Source organism: Zootoca vivipara, chromosome 2, assembly GCF_965207765.1.
Source record: "Zootoca vivipara chromosome 2, rZooViv2.hap1.1, whole genome shotgun sequence".
Classification (NCBI taxonomy): domain Eukaryota; kingdom Metazoa; phylum Chordata; class Lepidosauria; order Squamata; family Lacertidae; genus Zootoca; species Zootoca vivipara.
Window position 1 is genome coordinate 11,027,263 of NC_142584.1, and position 12,329 is coordinate 11,039,591.

Here is a 12,329-nt window from a genome sequence, read left to right on the forward strand (position 1 = left end):
CAGGATGCAAAGGGAGAAACGTGCTGAGAGGAAGGCACGCTTGGCAAATCCACACCGTGATCAACTCCTGCCCAGAAACCAATGTCCCCACTGTGGAAGGACGTGTGGATCCAGAATTGGCCTCCACAGTCACTTACGGACTCATTGTTAAAACCATGTTTATGGAAGACAATCTTACTCGGCTACGAGTGATAGAAGAAGAAGAAGAAGAAGAAGAAGAAGAAGAAGAAGAAGAAGAAGAAGAAGAAGAAGAAGAAGAAGAAGAAGAAGAAGAACCCACCTCCTAGGATTGTTATGGGGCCATTTGCCCTGGGGTTTCATTTTACACTGCATTCCCTGTTGCATTATGAAACTGTGGCTTTTTGAGCGATTTTCTACCATGTTGCGCTGAATTTCACTCAAACAGTGAGCGTGGTGTGACATAACAGCAGGCATCATGAGGCATGTCATTACCCTTTCTGTGCATGTGTGCCTCTTTTCTCCCATGATTCACCCATGAAAGAACTGTATGCTAGAATACCACCCCACCCTCCTCAGCTTCTGTCACATGGTGTGATCTGCGAAAACCGCAGGGAAATTATAGTGCAAAACTCCCATGATCTTCCAGGTTTGCGGGTTGTAAACAGGGGTGTTTTTTTTCTGGAAGTGATTAAGGCAGAAATCAACTCCCCTTAGATTTCCAGAAGTGCCTCTTACACCCTGTGAAAGATCACGTAAGACGTGGACATTATCAGGTAAGGAAATGTTGCAGAAATGGAGTATGTATAGTATTTTCCGAATAAGAAAGCTCAAAGTGGCTTATGTGGAGGGGGGGGGAACCCCATTTGCTTTGTATGTTTAGGGAAGTGAGTGACCTGCCGCAGGCAGAGTGATGGGTGAGCTGGCCAAGAATGGGTAAATTGGGTTGAAATCGATACTCAGGTGGTGATGGGAAAGGTAAATGGGAGCCCTTCTTGAAACACACAAACCCCACTTCTTGACCTTCCCCTGTTTTGTTTAAACAAATATTTGCACCCCACATAGCATTCTAAAAAATGTAGCTAAGGGGCTGTCACAGAAGAGTCGGGGGCTTCCCCTCTTATAGCTTGCACAGTGCTTGAAATGATTTCCTGGCTTTGCCAAACTTTTGTTTTTAACGTATATTCTGATGTTCTTTTTCACCTGGGGCCAAGAAGACCTTTTTTCTTAAGAGAATTTATGATATTTCACCACCACCACTGTTGAAAAAGAAAGTCACTTTTCAGAATCAACGCTGAATACAGTGGAACCTCGGTTTATGAACACCTCGGTTTATGAATTTTCGGTTTATGAACGCCGCGGACCCATCTGGAACGGATTAATTCACTTTCCATTACTTTTAATGGGAAAGTTCGCTTCAGTTTATGAACGCTTCAGTTTATGAACAGACTTCCGGAACCAATTACACCCATGCTTCAGTTTATGAACACTTCAGTTTAAGTACTCCGCGGACCCGTCTGGAACGGATTAATCCACTTTCCATTACTTTCAATGGGAAAGTTTGCTTCAGTTTATGAACGCTTATTCCGCGGACCGTCTGGAACGGATTAATTCACTTTCCATTACTTTCAATGGGAAAGTTCGCTTCAGTTTATGAACGCTTCAGTTTATGAACAGACTTCCGGAACCAATTGTGTTCATAAACCGAGGTACCACTGTATTCCTCACTATTCCCCGCTCCCCTGGAGGGCGCCATTTGTCACCCACAATACCCCGGAACGATGCTAGGCACAGGGCATTGTGGGTGGCGCAATGGTGACCAGGCTGCCAGCACAGTTGGTGAGGTCATAGAGGACAGGGCTTCTGACAGTCAGGGGTTGGGAAAGACTCTCCTGTACAATATCCTGCAGAGTCTCTGCCTCTCGGTGTAGACAATACTGAGCTAGAAGGACAGGTGGCCTGGCTCAATATGAGGAAGTTTTTTGTGTTTTCTGTTCCTCTGCAACGGCAGCGAAAAAACTAAATACAGTGGTACCTCTACTTACGAATAACTCTACTTACAAATAGAGCTCCGTCCGCCATCTTGGATGCAGTTTAGATAGGATTTTTTCTACTTACGAATTTTTAGATAGGGTTGCTTCTACTTACGAATTTTTTCTCCCAATGCATTCCTATGGGATTCGACTTACAATTTTTTTCTACTTACAAATGTGCGTTCGGAACGCATTAAATTCGTAAGTAGAGGTACCACTGTACCCATAGCTGCCAAGTTATCCCTTTTTTTAAAGGGAAATTCCCTTATGCTGAATAGGCTTCCTCGTGAGAAAAGGGAAAACTTGGCAGCTATGACTGTACCTAACCTTGGGGGTGGGGGTGGGGATGGGGAAAGCTGTTGATGTGAGCCTGCTGAAGAATTTCTTCTTTCCCTGGAAAAATTCGGTGAAATGGTTCCCCAATTTCAGGAGGCTCGTTCCACACAGTTCTTGTTTCACCAGACTACACATTATGGTCATGTATGTGCGTGGCTCCCTGTTAACATTTGGTTAAGGAAGGCATGTAACAGGATGCCATTGCTCTCAAGAGTTCTCCTGTCCCCTCCCCTGAAAATGAGAGCCAATGAAATGGAATTGAGAGAATGACTTCACATTCTATGTCACCCTTAATGAAAGAGTGCCAGGCAGATTCAGGTGGAGACATGGATTCGCAGCAGACACACATTCGTCACTCATGTCCATGTGTCAGTTGAGCCTGATGAAGACAATTCCTGCCCTCTTGCCGGACCTGGCAAGGAATACACACACACACACACACACACACACACACACACACACACACACACACCAATTCCACTGATGGGGAAAGATAGTTGTGTGTGGATGTGGGATGACAGGATTTACAAAAATACATTTTATTTCTCCCTCCTCAACAAAACAAAACAAAACAAACCTCTTCCTTCAATACAAACAAATCGAAAAGATATTTGGCTTGCTATTTTTCCCCTGTAAAGGAAAGAGCTTCACCTGAATCTCTACCTTTCCTGAATAAGAAAACAATTAAAATTTCGTAAAAGAGCTTTGATGGGTCCCTGAGCTCCATTCAAAGTCATTGGGTCTCTGCCGCCGAAAGGCTGCGATGCAAAGAGACTTATATATAGCTGGTAATTTACGTAAAGCAAGTCAGCAGATGGTTCAGCAATTTAGCAATTACCGGGTGTTAGAACATGTAGATCTCGGCTTTATGTAGAATTTTATTATTCCTAATTGTCTCACTTCTTTTCTTTTTTTTTACCTTTGGCTTTTTTTTTTTAAGGGGGAAAAATCTTAAACAATTTCTGTGGCTTTTGGTCTCCCTTGCTGCTGCTGCTTCTGTTCCTTCTTCAGCTGATGGGGTTGGCTGAAGGGGGCTAAGCACCACCTTCCCAGGAGGCTCTGGGGGAAACCCTTGTTTGTCTGTGGGGGGGGGTGGTAAGAAGGGGCATTTAGTTACAAGGTTGTTGTTTTTTCAATTTGTCCTTAAGGATAAGTCACGTTAAAGGTGTAATCGTAAAAAATAATTGCCAGGCATAAAGCTTTCGCGAAAATGTTGTGCCCATTACAAATTGCCGTTGCTTTCTTATTGGGCTCTGGTGGCGCCGCACGCTAATGCACTCAGCTATTTGCCTCGGGAGAGGCTGGGTTCAAATCCTGGGTAAGGTCACTCGCGAAATGAGCCCACGGGGCCTCGGCGCTGCTGCCGTAGAGGGCATTTGGCTGCTGCCTTTAACGGCCTGGTTCCGTAGTAATTGGAAGGAGGATGGTCTATTTAGTTACAGCAAAGAAGACCAGAGAGGGAGGGGGGGACCCAAGAGGGCCTTAACACAGCTCCTCTGAACTTGTTGTGTCTCTGCCAACGCAGCGAGAAATTCAAGAGGAGAGAGAGAGAGAAAAAATGAACCCTGTGAACAGGAAGTTCTTTGGCTCAGTTTGCATGGCAATTTGGCACATGGTTGCTTGGTGCCCATGTGCTAAGGAACAGCCTTAACCTTCCACAAGGACTTGAGGTACAGTCGTATCTCGTAAGTCGAACGCCTTGCAAGACGACCGTTTTGGCTCCCGAACCCGGAAGTGATTGTTCCAGTTTGTGTACGTTCTTTGGAACATGAACGTCCACCGCGGCTTCTGATTGGCTGCAGGCCACTTTCTGAAACAATGCGCAAACCGAAACAAAGCCAGCCTTCAAAATTCGCACTTATCTGAATTTTGTGGCACAATTATCCAGCCAAGCGACAATTACAAAAATGTATATATTTGGGAGAGATGTGCAGAAAAGGTGAATATATTTGTGAAAATAACATGAAAATGCATTAGATCAGAATAGTCAAAACTACAGACGGAAATGTGTTTGTAAATCACGAGGATTAAAAAAGAAAAACGAAAACTGCCGCAAAAAAGTTGGCAACTGAATTTAATATTGGAAAAATGAGAACCAAATTAACAGATCCTTCCATCCCTAGTGTGATGAGAGAAACAAAGGCAGCCAGCAAATGAGGATGCGTTGGTGGGGGCCACTATCTGCCTCCTCTGAATCTCACACCCCTCCCCAAAATGCTGCTCCCCATTTTGTGGCGTGAAAATTGGCTGGAAAACCAGAGGAGTGGGATTAAAGCCCAACTCAACAAAAGCAAACTTGTGGAAAGTGGGGGCTGAAGTGACTACCAAATTTTGCAAAAAAAAAAAAAAAAGATCAAGTTGAACTTAGAGACTTCTCAGATGCTTTTACCATTCACTTCTGACAGAAGCAAACTAGATTTCAGTTAGACCAAAGAAATGGTTGAGTTGTAATTTAAATACAGTACCACTACTTTCAGCTGTACCACAGTGTCATTTACATTTTGAAGATTTTGAAGTGTTGAGCTACAGTCATGGGTCATGTTGGACAACTCGCAAAGTGGTTTGCCGCATCAATAGACAATAGACATGACAATTGGCACCGCATCAGAGATGGCGTCAGGGAATGCTTATGGAGAAAAATCCTAGCTCAAATTTGCTTGCAAAAATTTAAATCTGTTTTCCTAACTCAAATCTCCTCCAATTCCATAATCCATCTTTCCTCAAAAAGTCAAAGTAAAATTGGAAAATGTTCACGTTTTAGAAAGTTACCTCTGAATTCTGAAGTTGTAACGAATTTCAAATTTGTGTGAATTTTTGTCTTTTCTTTAATGGTCATCGTGATTCATTCCATAGATAAAACCATCCCCTTCATTGTATCAGTTGACTTGTTACTAACATGGGGAGTTGGTGACAGTCAGGGGGTGAGGACCATGTATGCTCTTCAAAAGAAGGACAGGACACAAAACGGGATGATGAAGACCCAGGAAATCTTGGTTAAAGGAAACGAAGATCTGGGTCAGTTCTGAGCATCCTTCTTTGTTGTCAGGTCTGAAAGGCCTAAGATTCAGGTGGTTCGATAAAGGATAATGAGAGCCGTGGTCCAGGAACATCTGGCAAGATTCCCCACCCCTTGTCCTAGCACATAGCAATAGCATCAGCCAGGATGGTCCGTGAATAAGGAGCTGCAACATCAGGACATCTCTGCTTCTGCCTCTTTAATCTCTCCTTCGGGTCCTTTCTCCACGCTTGCTTCTCTCCCATAACGTTACTCGCCTCACCCTTGGCCACGCTTGGCCTTGAGACCCAGTCAATTTTTTGTAAGCTTCACAACAAGGGATGCAGCAAGGAGACATGGCAAGGTCATTCAGCAATGTCGTTTTTAACAACATCAACATACATGAGAGCTCTTAAGCAATGAAGGCAGCGGCTTTAATGGGATGATCAACAGAAGCATATGTACAATTTAAAAGAATAATGGTGAAGCTACAGCTTTTGACTACTGAAAAGGCTTCGCTAGTATTCCAGCAGGAATCAAGCTGTAATCCTAACCTTTGGGGAAATGGAACATTTGTCCCTAAGCCAGAGCCATGAGGTGTGCCCTCCTCACTACCCTTCATGTGTTGAGCTGCGACTGAATGGGGAATGCCAAATTTAGACAAAGGGGGGGTGAATAAGGCAGCTGACACCAAGAGTATAAGCCAGGCACCCCCAAACTTCGGCCCTCCAGATGTTTTGGACTACAATTCCCATCATCCCTGACCACTGGTCCTGTTAGCTAGGGATCATGGGAGGTGTAGGCCAAAACATCTGGAGGGCCACAGTTTGGGGATGCCTGGTATAAGCACTGAGGCATCATTTGAGCCAGGACTCATCAAGGCTCATAGCTGTCAACTTTCGGATTTGAAAATAAGGAATCAGCAGCCTCACCTGTCCTGGGGACAGTCTACGGTATATTTAACAATCCAGGATAGCAGCGGGAAATGGCACTGGAATAAGGGAATTTCCAGCAAAAAAAGGGAAAGTCGACAGCTGTGGCTTGGAATAAGGGAGTTTCCCGCAAAAAAAGGGAGGGTTGGCAGCCAGGGCCGTCTCAAGCAGGTTGGGCGCCCTGGTGCTGAGGCGCGGAGATCGCTCTGGCGGCCCCGCCCTCGCAGTGCGCAGCACGGCTTCCACGCGGCTTCGTCGCGCAGCGCCCCCCTGCCGGCCCCGCGCCACCGGGACTACACCTAGAGCCAGGCCTGTTGGCAGCTATGTCAAGGCTTTGCTGCTCTTTTGGTGACATGGGTGGTAGAGGTGGTTGAAACCCAGCCCTGATATGTGTCAAGTAATCATTTCAAATTGATAACGCTTCTGGAGCAGGAGAAGTCGAGGCAGTGATGATACACTGGGCTTGAGATTTTGGATATAATATTCAACTTTCATCTTGGGAAAAGTTATGGAAAGAGGAAATAAAATTTACTGCATGCTGTTCGCTGAAAGGAAATTATATGAAAATGATGTATCGTTGCAAAAATTGCAAAAATGTATAAAACGAGTTCAAATCTGTGCTGGAAATGCAAAGGAACGAGGGTACTTTTTACCATATGCGGTGGACTTGCGCACTGGTTAAAGCTTTCTGGGAAATGATTCATAATGAATTAAAGAAAATGTTTAAAAACACATTTGTTAAAAAAACAAAAACCAGAAGCTTTTTTTGTTAGATATAATAGGTGAAGAGAAACCAAAAGAGTATAAAATATTTTTTATGTATGCAACGACAGCAGCAAGAATGCTTCTAGCCCAGCGGTGAAAGGAAGGAGATGTACCAACAAAAGAAGAATGGCAGACTAAACTGATGGAGTATGGAGAGATGGCGAAACTGACAGGGAAGATCAGAAACCAGGAAGATCAAGTATTCTTAAAAGACTGGAGTAAATTCTTAATTTATTTAAAAGACCATTGTAAACAGTTAAAATCACTGGCAGGGATGTAATGACACTTGTAATGTGGAATTAAGTATGGGAACTATAGATATTTAACAGAAGGATAAAGGGGAAAGATCCCGAAAACTTTATCTTGAATATGGAACCCACGGAGGGAGGGAAGGAGGTCTGAAGGTTCAATAGAAACTTTTTTAAAAAATGTTTGAAATGGTTAAAGTTAAAATGTATAAAATTGTAAAAACAATAAAATGTAAAAACAATAAAAAATGTTCTTTAAAAAGAGAGAGAGAGAGAATGCTTCTGAGCATATGCAAGATTCATATTCCTCCCTGTTCATTACAAGCGCAAGACTTTGGGGGGTGATCAGTGACGTGGGTTTTCCAGGAAATTTTCTAATGCAAATTACGGTAAAAGTTTCCGAGGGATCCAATTTGGCACACGTTGTTTACTTGTATTTAGTAAACATCCCTTAAAAACAAAGAAACTGATAAGCTTGCCTAGTATTTATTTGCAATGGACATCCGCAATGAACTTATGGAATGGATTTTTTTCACCGGGGGGGGGGGGAATTAAGCACTGGAAATGTTTCCCTTTTGGAACATTTTCCACCCCACATTCCTGGGGGTTTGAAGGCAAGAATGAGCACTCACACCTTCCTTTGTGGGTGCCCTTTGCAGGACCAAGCACAGCACTGCGGCCCACTGGGACCCATCAAGCTGGTTGGGCTGGCCTGCCTCCCTGTGCTAGTCATTGGAGGTTCCCGCCAAACCTCGGTTAGCCAATCAGCCCTGCAGGGAGGCGGAGCCAGCTGCTTAAATAGGAGGCGGAGCCAGGAGCAACCATGTGGCCAATTTTTAATTCCATAACACGTGATCATGAGTCATGATTCCATTTGGTGGTCTCTCGGGGCAGGGGGGTCTCCACCTGGCCACGCAAAGCTTTCTTTTCTGTCTGATTTCTGGGCAATTGTTGTTCTGGAGAGGTCACATCCAGGCAAGATAATTTGTGTGGCCTTAGTTTTAGAAGCAGAACCCTCCATGCAACACTTTCTCCTCTACAGTATTGCTGACATCCAGTGTATGGAAAACCTGTTCTTCTTCTTCTCTGTCCAACCGGCTTCTCTCTTTTGCCTTATCCTTTTACTCTCACACCATGCCTATTTCCTGGCTCCAACTTTATCCTCCCTACCCCTCTCCAGAGGCATATGACTTGACTCACTTGCTCGAGTCCTTTGGAGCTATTTATTTATTCATTCGATTTCTTTCCCACCCTTCCCCCCAAAGGAGTCCAGGGCAGCAAACACCAACGTCATAAAACAATGCGTTTTAAATTAAAACACAACATATTATAAAAGATCTAAGAACATCGAGAACAAGTAAAAACATGTCAAAGTGCCAGCCTCTGTCTCATCTGAGAAGTAGGCTCAAGGTTTCTTTCCTCCAGCCCTCTTCTGTTTAATTAGGGTTTTAAAACCCTGATTAAATATTAGACCCATCCCTAAACTTAATTGCATCTGGATCCGAGGCAGGGGCAAGGGGAGGGTGGTCACCAGATTATTCCGCTGTGGACAAGCTGATGCCCCTTGGGTCAGAGCCATGGGGCAGATTGGGAGAATGTCTACACACACTTATTTAACAATTTGATTCCTCGTTTTGTACTTTATTTGTAGCCTGTTTCACGACTTGGATGCACAACTTATACACACAATTTTATCCTTGTCCTATACTACAAACCAAGATCATGGCCACTGGTCCCATCACCTCCTGGCAAATAGAAGGGGAAGAAATGGAGGCAGTGAGAGATTTTACTTTCTTGGGCTCCTCGATCACTGCAGATGGTGACAGCAGTCACGAAATTAAAAGACGCCTGCTTCTTGGGAGAAAAGCAATGACAAACCAAGACAGCATCTTAAAAAGCAGAGACATCACCTTGCCTACAAAGGTCCGTATAGTTAAAGCTATGGTTTTCCCAGTAGTGATGTATGGAAGTGAGAGCTGGACCATAAAGAAGGCTGATCGCCGAAGAATTGATGCTTTTGAATTATGGTGCTGGAGGAGACTCTTGAGAGTCCCATGGACTGCTAGAAGATCAAACCTATCCATTCTGAAGGAAATCAGCCCTGAGTGCTCACTGGAAGGACAGATCGTAAAGCTGAGGCTCCAATACTTTGGCCACCTCATGAGAAGAGAAGACTCCCTGGAAAAGACCCTGATGTTGGGAAAGATTGAGGGCACTAGGAGAAGGGGACGACAGAGGACGAGATGGTTGGACAGTGTTCTCGAAGCTACGAACATGAGTTTGACCAAACTGCGGGAGGCAGTGCAAGACAGGAGTGCCTGGCGTGCTATGGTCCATGGGGTCACGAAGAGTCGGACACGACTAAACGACTAAACAACAACAACATACTACAATAAATATGGATGCATGGATCTGATCATAATCCCAGACATGGTATATGGCTGCTTGTTCCTAAAGCTGAGTAGACAGCCAGGGCACCTTCTCAAGTCTTGTAGCCCCAACAGTTCCCTACAGCACCTGCCCTTAAATTCAGGCCTGGCCTGTTGCATGCAGCTGCATGGAACAGGAAGGTTCACTGCAACGCTGGGAGTTTCTGCTTAAGAACTCTCTTGCAAAGAAACTTCTTACGTAGCCAGAGATTGATGGAGAAGAACTTTCACACGGTTCGCAGATTGATGGAGCCAGTTCCAGGAAAACAATTGCAGGCTGATGGCTCAGGGCTTCGCTCGGAGCCTTACCCTCTGGTCTAAGCGGCAAAGATTTAATTCCTCCAGCTGGCAAAGAGAGGCCAGATGGGCAGGGCCAACAACCTTTCCCTCCCTGGCTTCAGCTGGTGCAGGACCTGCCCAATCCGAGCTGCCAAGGTCCAACACTTTGCCCCTTGACTTCCTCTGACAGATGGGACAGGCTTTTCCAAGACTGGCATGCTACTTGCCAGAGGAGGGGGGAAGCCATTAACCCCGAGGAAGCACCAAGATTTCATTTCTCCAGATGGCAAAGAGCTGCCAGCTGGGCAAAGCCAGCAACCTTTCCTCAGAGTTATTGCTCTTGGGGCAAGATCTTCCTCCTCCCCCAGCTGCCCTCTGGTCCGAGCTGCCAAGATCCAATGCTTTGCCCCCTTGCCTTCCCGTGACAGATGGGATGGCCCTTTTGGAGAACAGCATAATGTCCCTTCAGCGCATGCCAGAATCTACACATGCACGCACGGACAAAAGAGATCCTATTCATGGAATAATACTGAGATCCCTCAATCAAAGGTAGAAACTCAGGTTGAGCAAAGTTTGCTCAGAAGGTGAGCTTCGCCCATCCATCCCCAATTAGACAGGGCAAAGAAAAGGCAAAGTAGATCATGAACTAAGACAGGCATCCCCAAACTTCGGCCCTCCAGATGTTTTAGACTACAACTCCCATCTTCCCCGACCACTGGTCCTGTTAGCTAGGGATCATGGGAGTTGTAGGCCAAAACATCTGGAGGGTCACAGTTTGGGGATGCCTGAACTAAGACATGCAAAGGACTATGGATACAGATACACCGCAGGTGGGGAGCCTCAGGCTCCAGGGCCAAATAAGCCCCCCAGACCCCTCTAATCTGGCCTTTGGCACTCTCCGTTGTCAGGAGTGAGCCAACCGTAACTCACACTGTGCCTGCTGAAGTTAGCTCTCTCTCTCTTTTTTTTTTTAGCAAAAACCTGATTTTCACAGGAGTGTCAGCCCTAATGAGCACAGCAACCCATCTCTGATAGGTCTTGCCCCTATGAAGCAGGTGCTGAGACTGAAGGTTCCTCCCCTCTCCAGGATGGTACAGGTCAGATTGCCAAAGGAACAACAGGAGTTTGAGAAGGGCATCAGGGGTCCGACAAAAGCTGAGATGTCTCAACAAATGGTGTGGTGCGGTGTGTCCCATAGTTGGGTCTCCAGCTGTTGTTGGACTACAACTCCCATGAGCCCTAGCTAGCAGGACCAGTGGTCAGGGATGATGGGAATTGTAGTCCAAAAACGACTGGAGGCCCAAGTTTGGGAAACACTGGTGTAGTGGTTAGAGTATGGAACTAGGACCTGGAAAACCAGGGTTCAAATCCCTGTTTGACCCTGGGCCAGTCCCCCAGTGCTCAGCCTAACCTACCTCACAGGGCTGCTGTGAACAGAATATGTAGAAGGGGAGAGCCACCTTGTGCACCATCTTGGAGGAAAGGTGGGATGTGGACGTCATGACAAAATAATAAATAACCATTTCACCTCAGAAAGAAATCCCGCTGAATTCAATGGGGCTCACTTCCAGGTAAGGGAGTTAGGCTTGCAATTGTGTTTAAGGTCGCGACCTAAGAGCCTGAAAACCTTTTGTGGATGTGCAATGCAGGCTGGCAGGAACTCAGTACGCAGGAAATAAAAACTGTGCCTCTTGTTATACGAGCCCAGGAGTTCCTGGAGGCAAAAGCTGGACTTCCGCATCTGCGCTGCCCTTCCAGAGGATGCTGAGGAGCAGTGTGATTAAGCAAGCCACTGACTGGATAATTGCAGACTGTGCATGGTGGCGCTCTCCCTGTTGCTCGTTCAGCTGCAGCGGAGAGCCATTACTCGCCAGAGCGGCTCTGCAATAACACACCGAATCCCGGTGACAACAGCTACCATGTGCAGCCTGCAATTATCCAGTCAGTGGCTTGCTTAATCACCGGCTGCCCAAACAACATGAGGAGCACCAGGAGGCACAGAAGGACTCTGGAGTTCCAGAAAGGTGGCTCCTAACAAGAAACGAGAATTCCCCAAGCAGAGCCTAGCGAAGGCATTGGATTCCACATTGCTGGCAGCGGGCGAGGGCTCAGCTTGCATGGCGTAGTCTCAGGTTCTGTGCTCCTGGTTGGGAGCACCAAAATTAATAAAGGCATCTCTCAGATTGATGAGACATATCGCCATAATGTGAATACTACCAGCTGTCAAGTTTGATCTTGGATGGCTTTTAAAAAGGGTTGGACAAATTCACAGAAGACAAGGGTGGCTACGACCCACAATGAATATAATGCCTCTGAACAGCACTTGCTGGAAACCATAGGAGGGGAGTGTACTG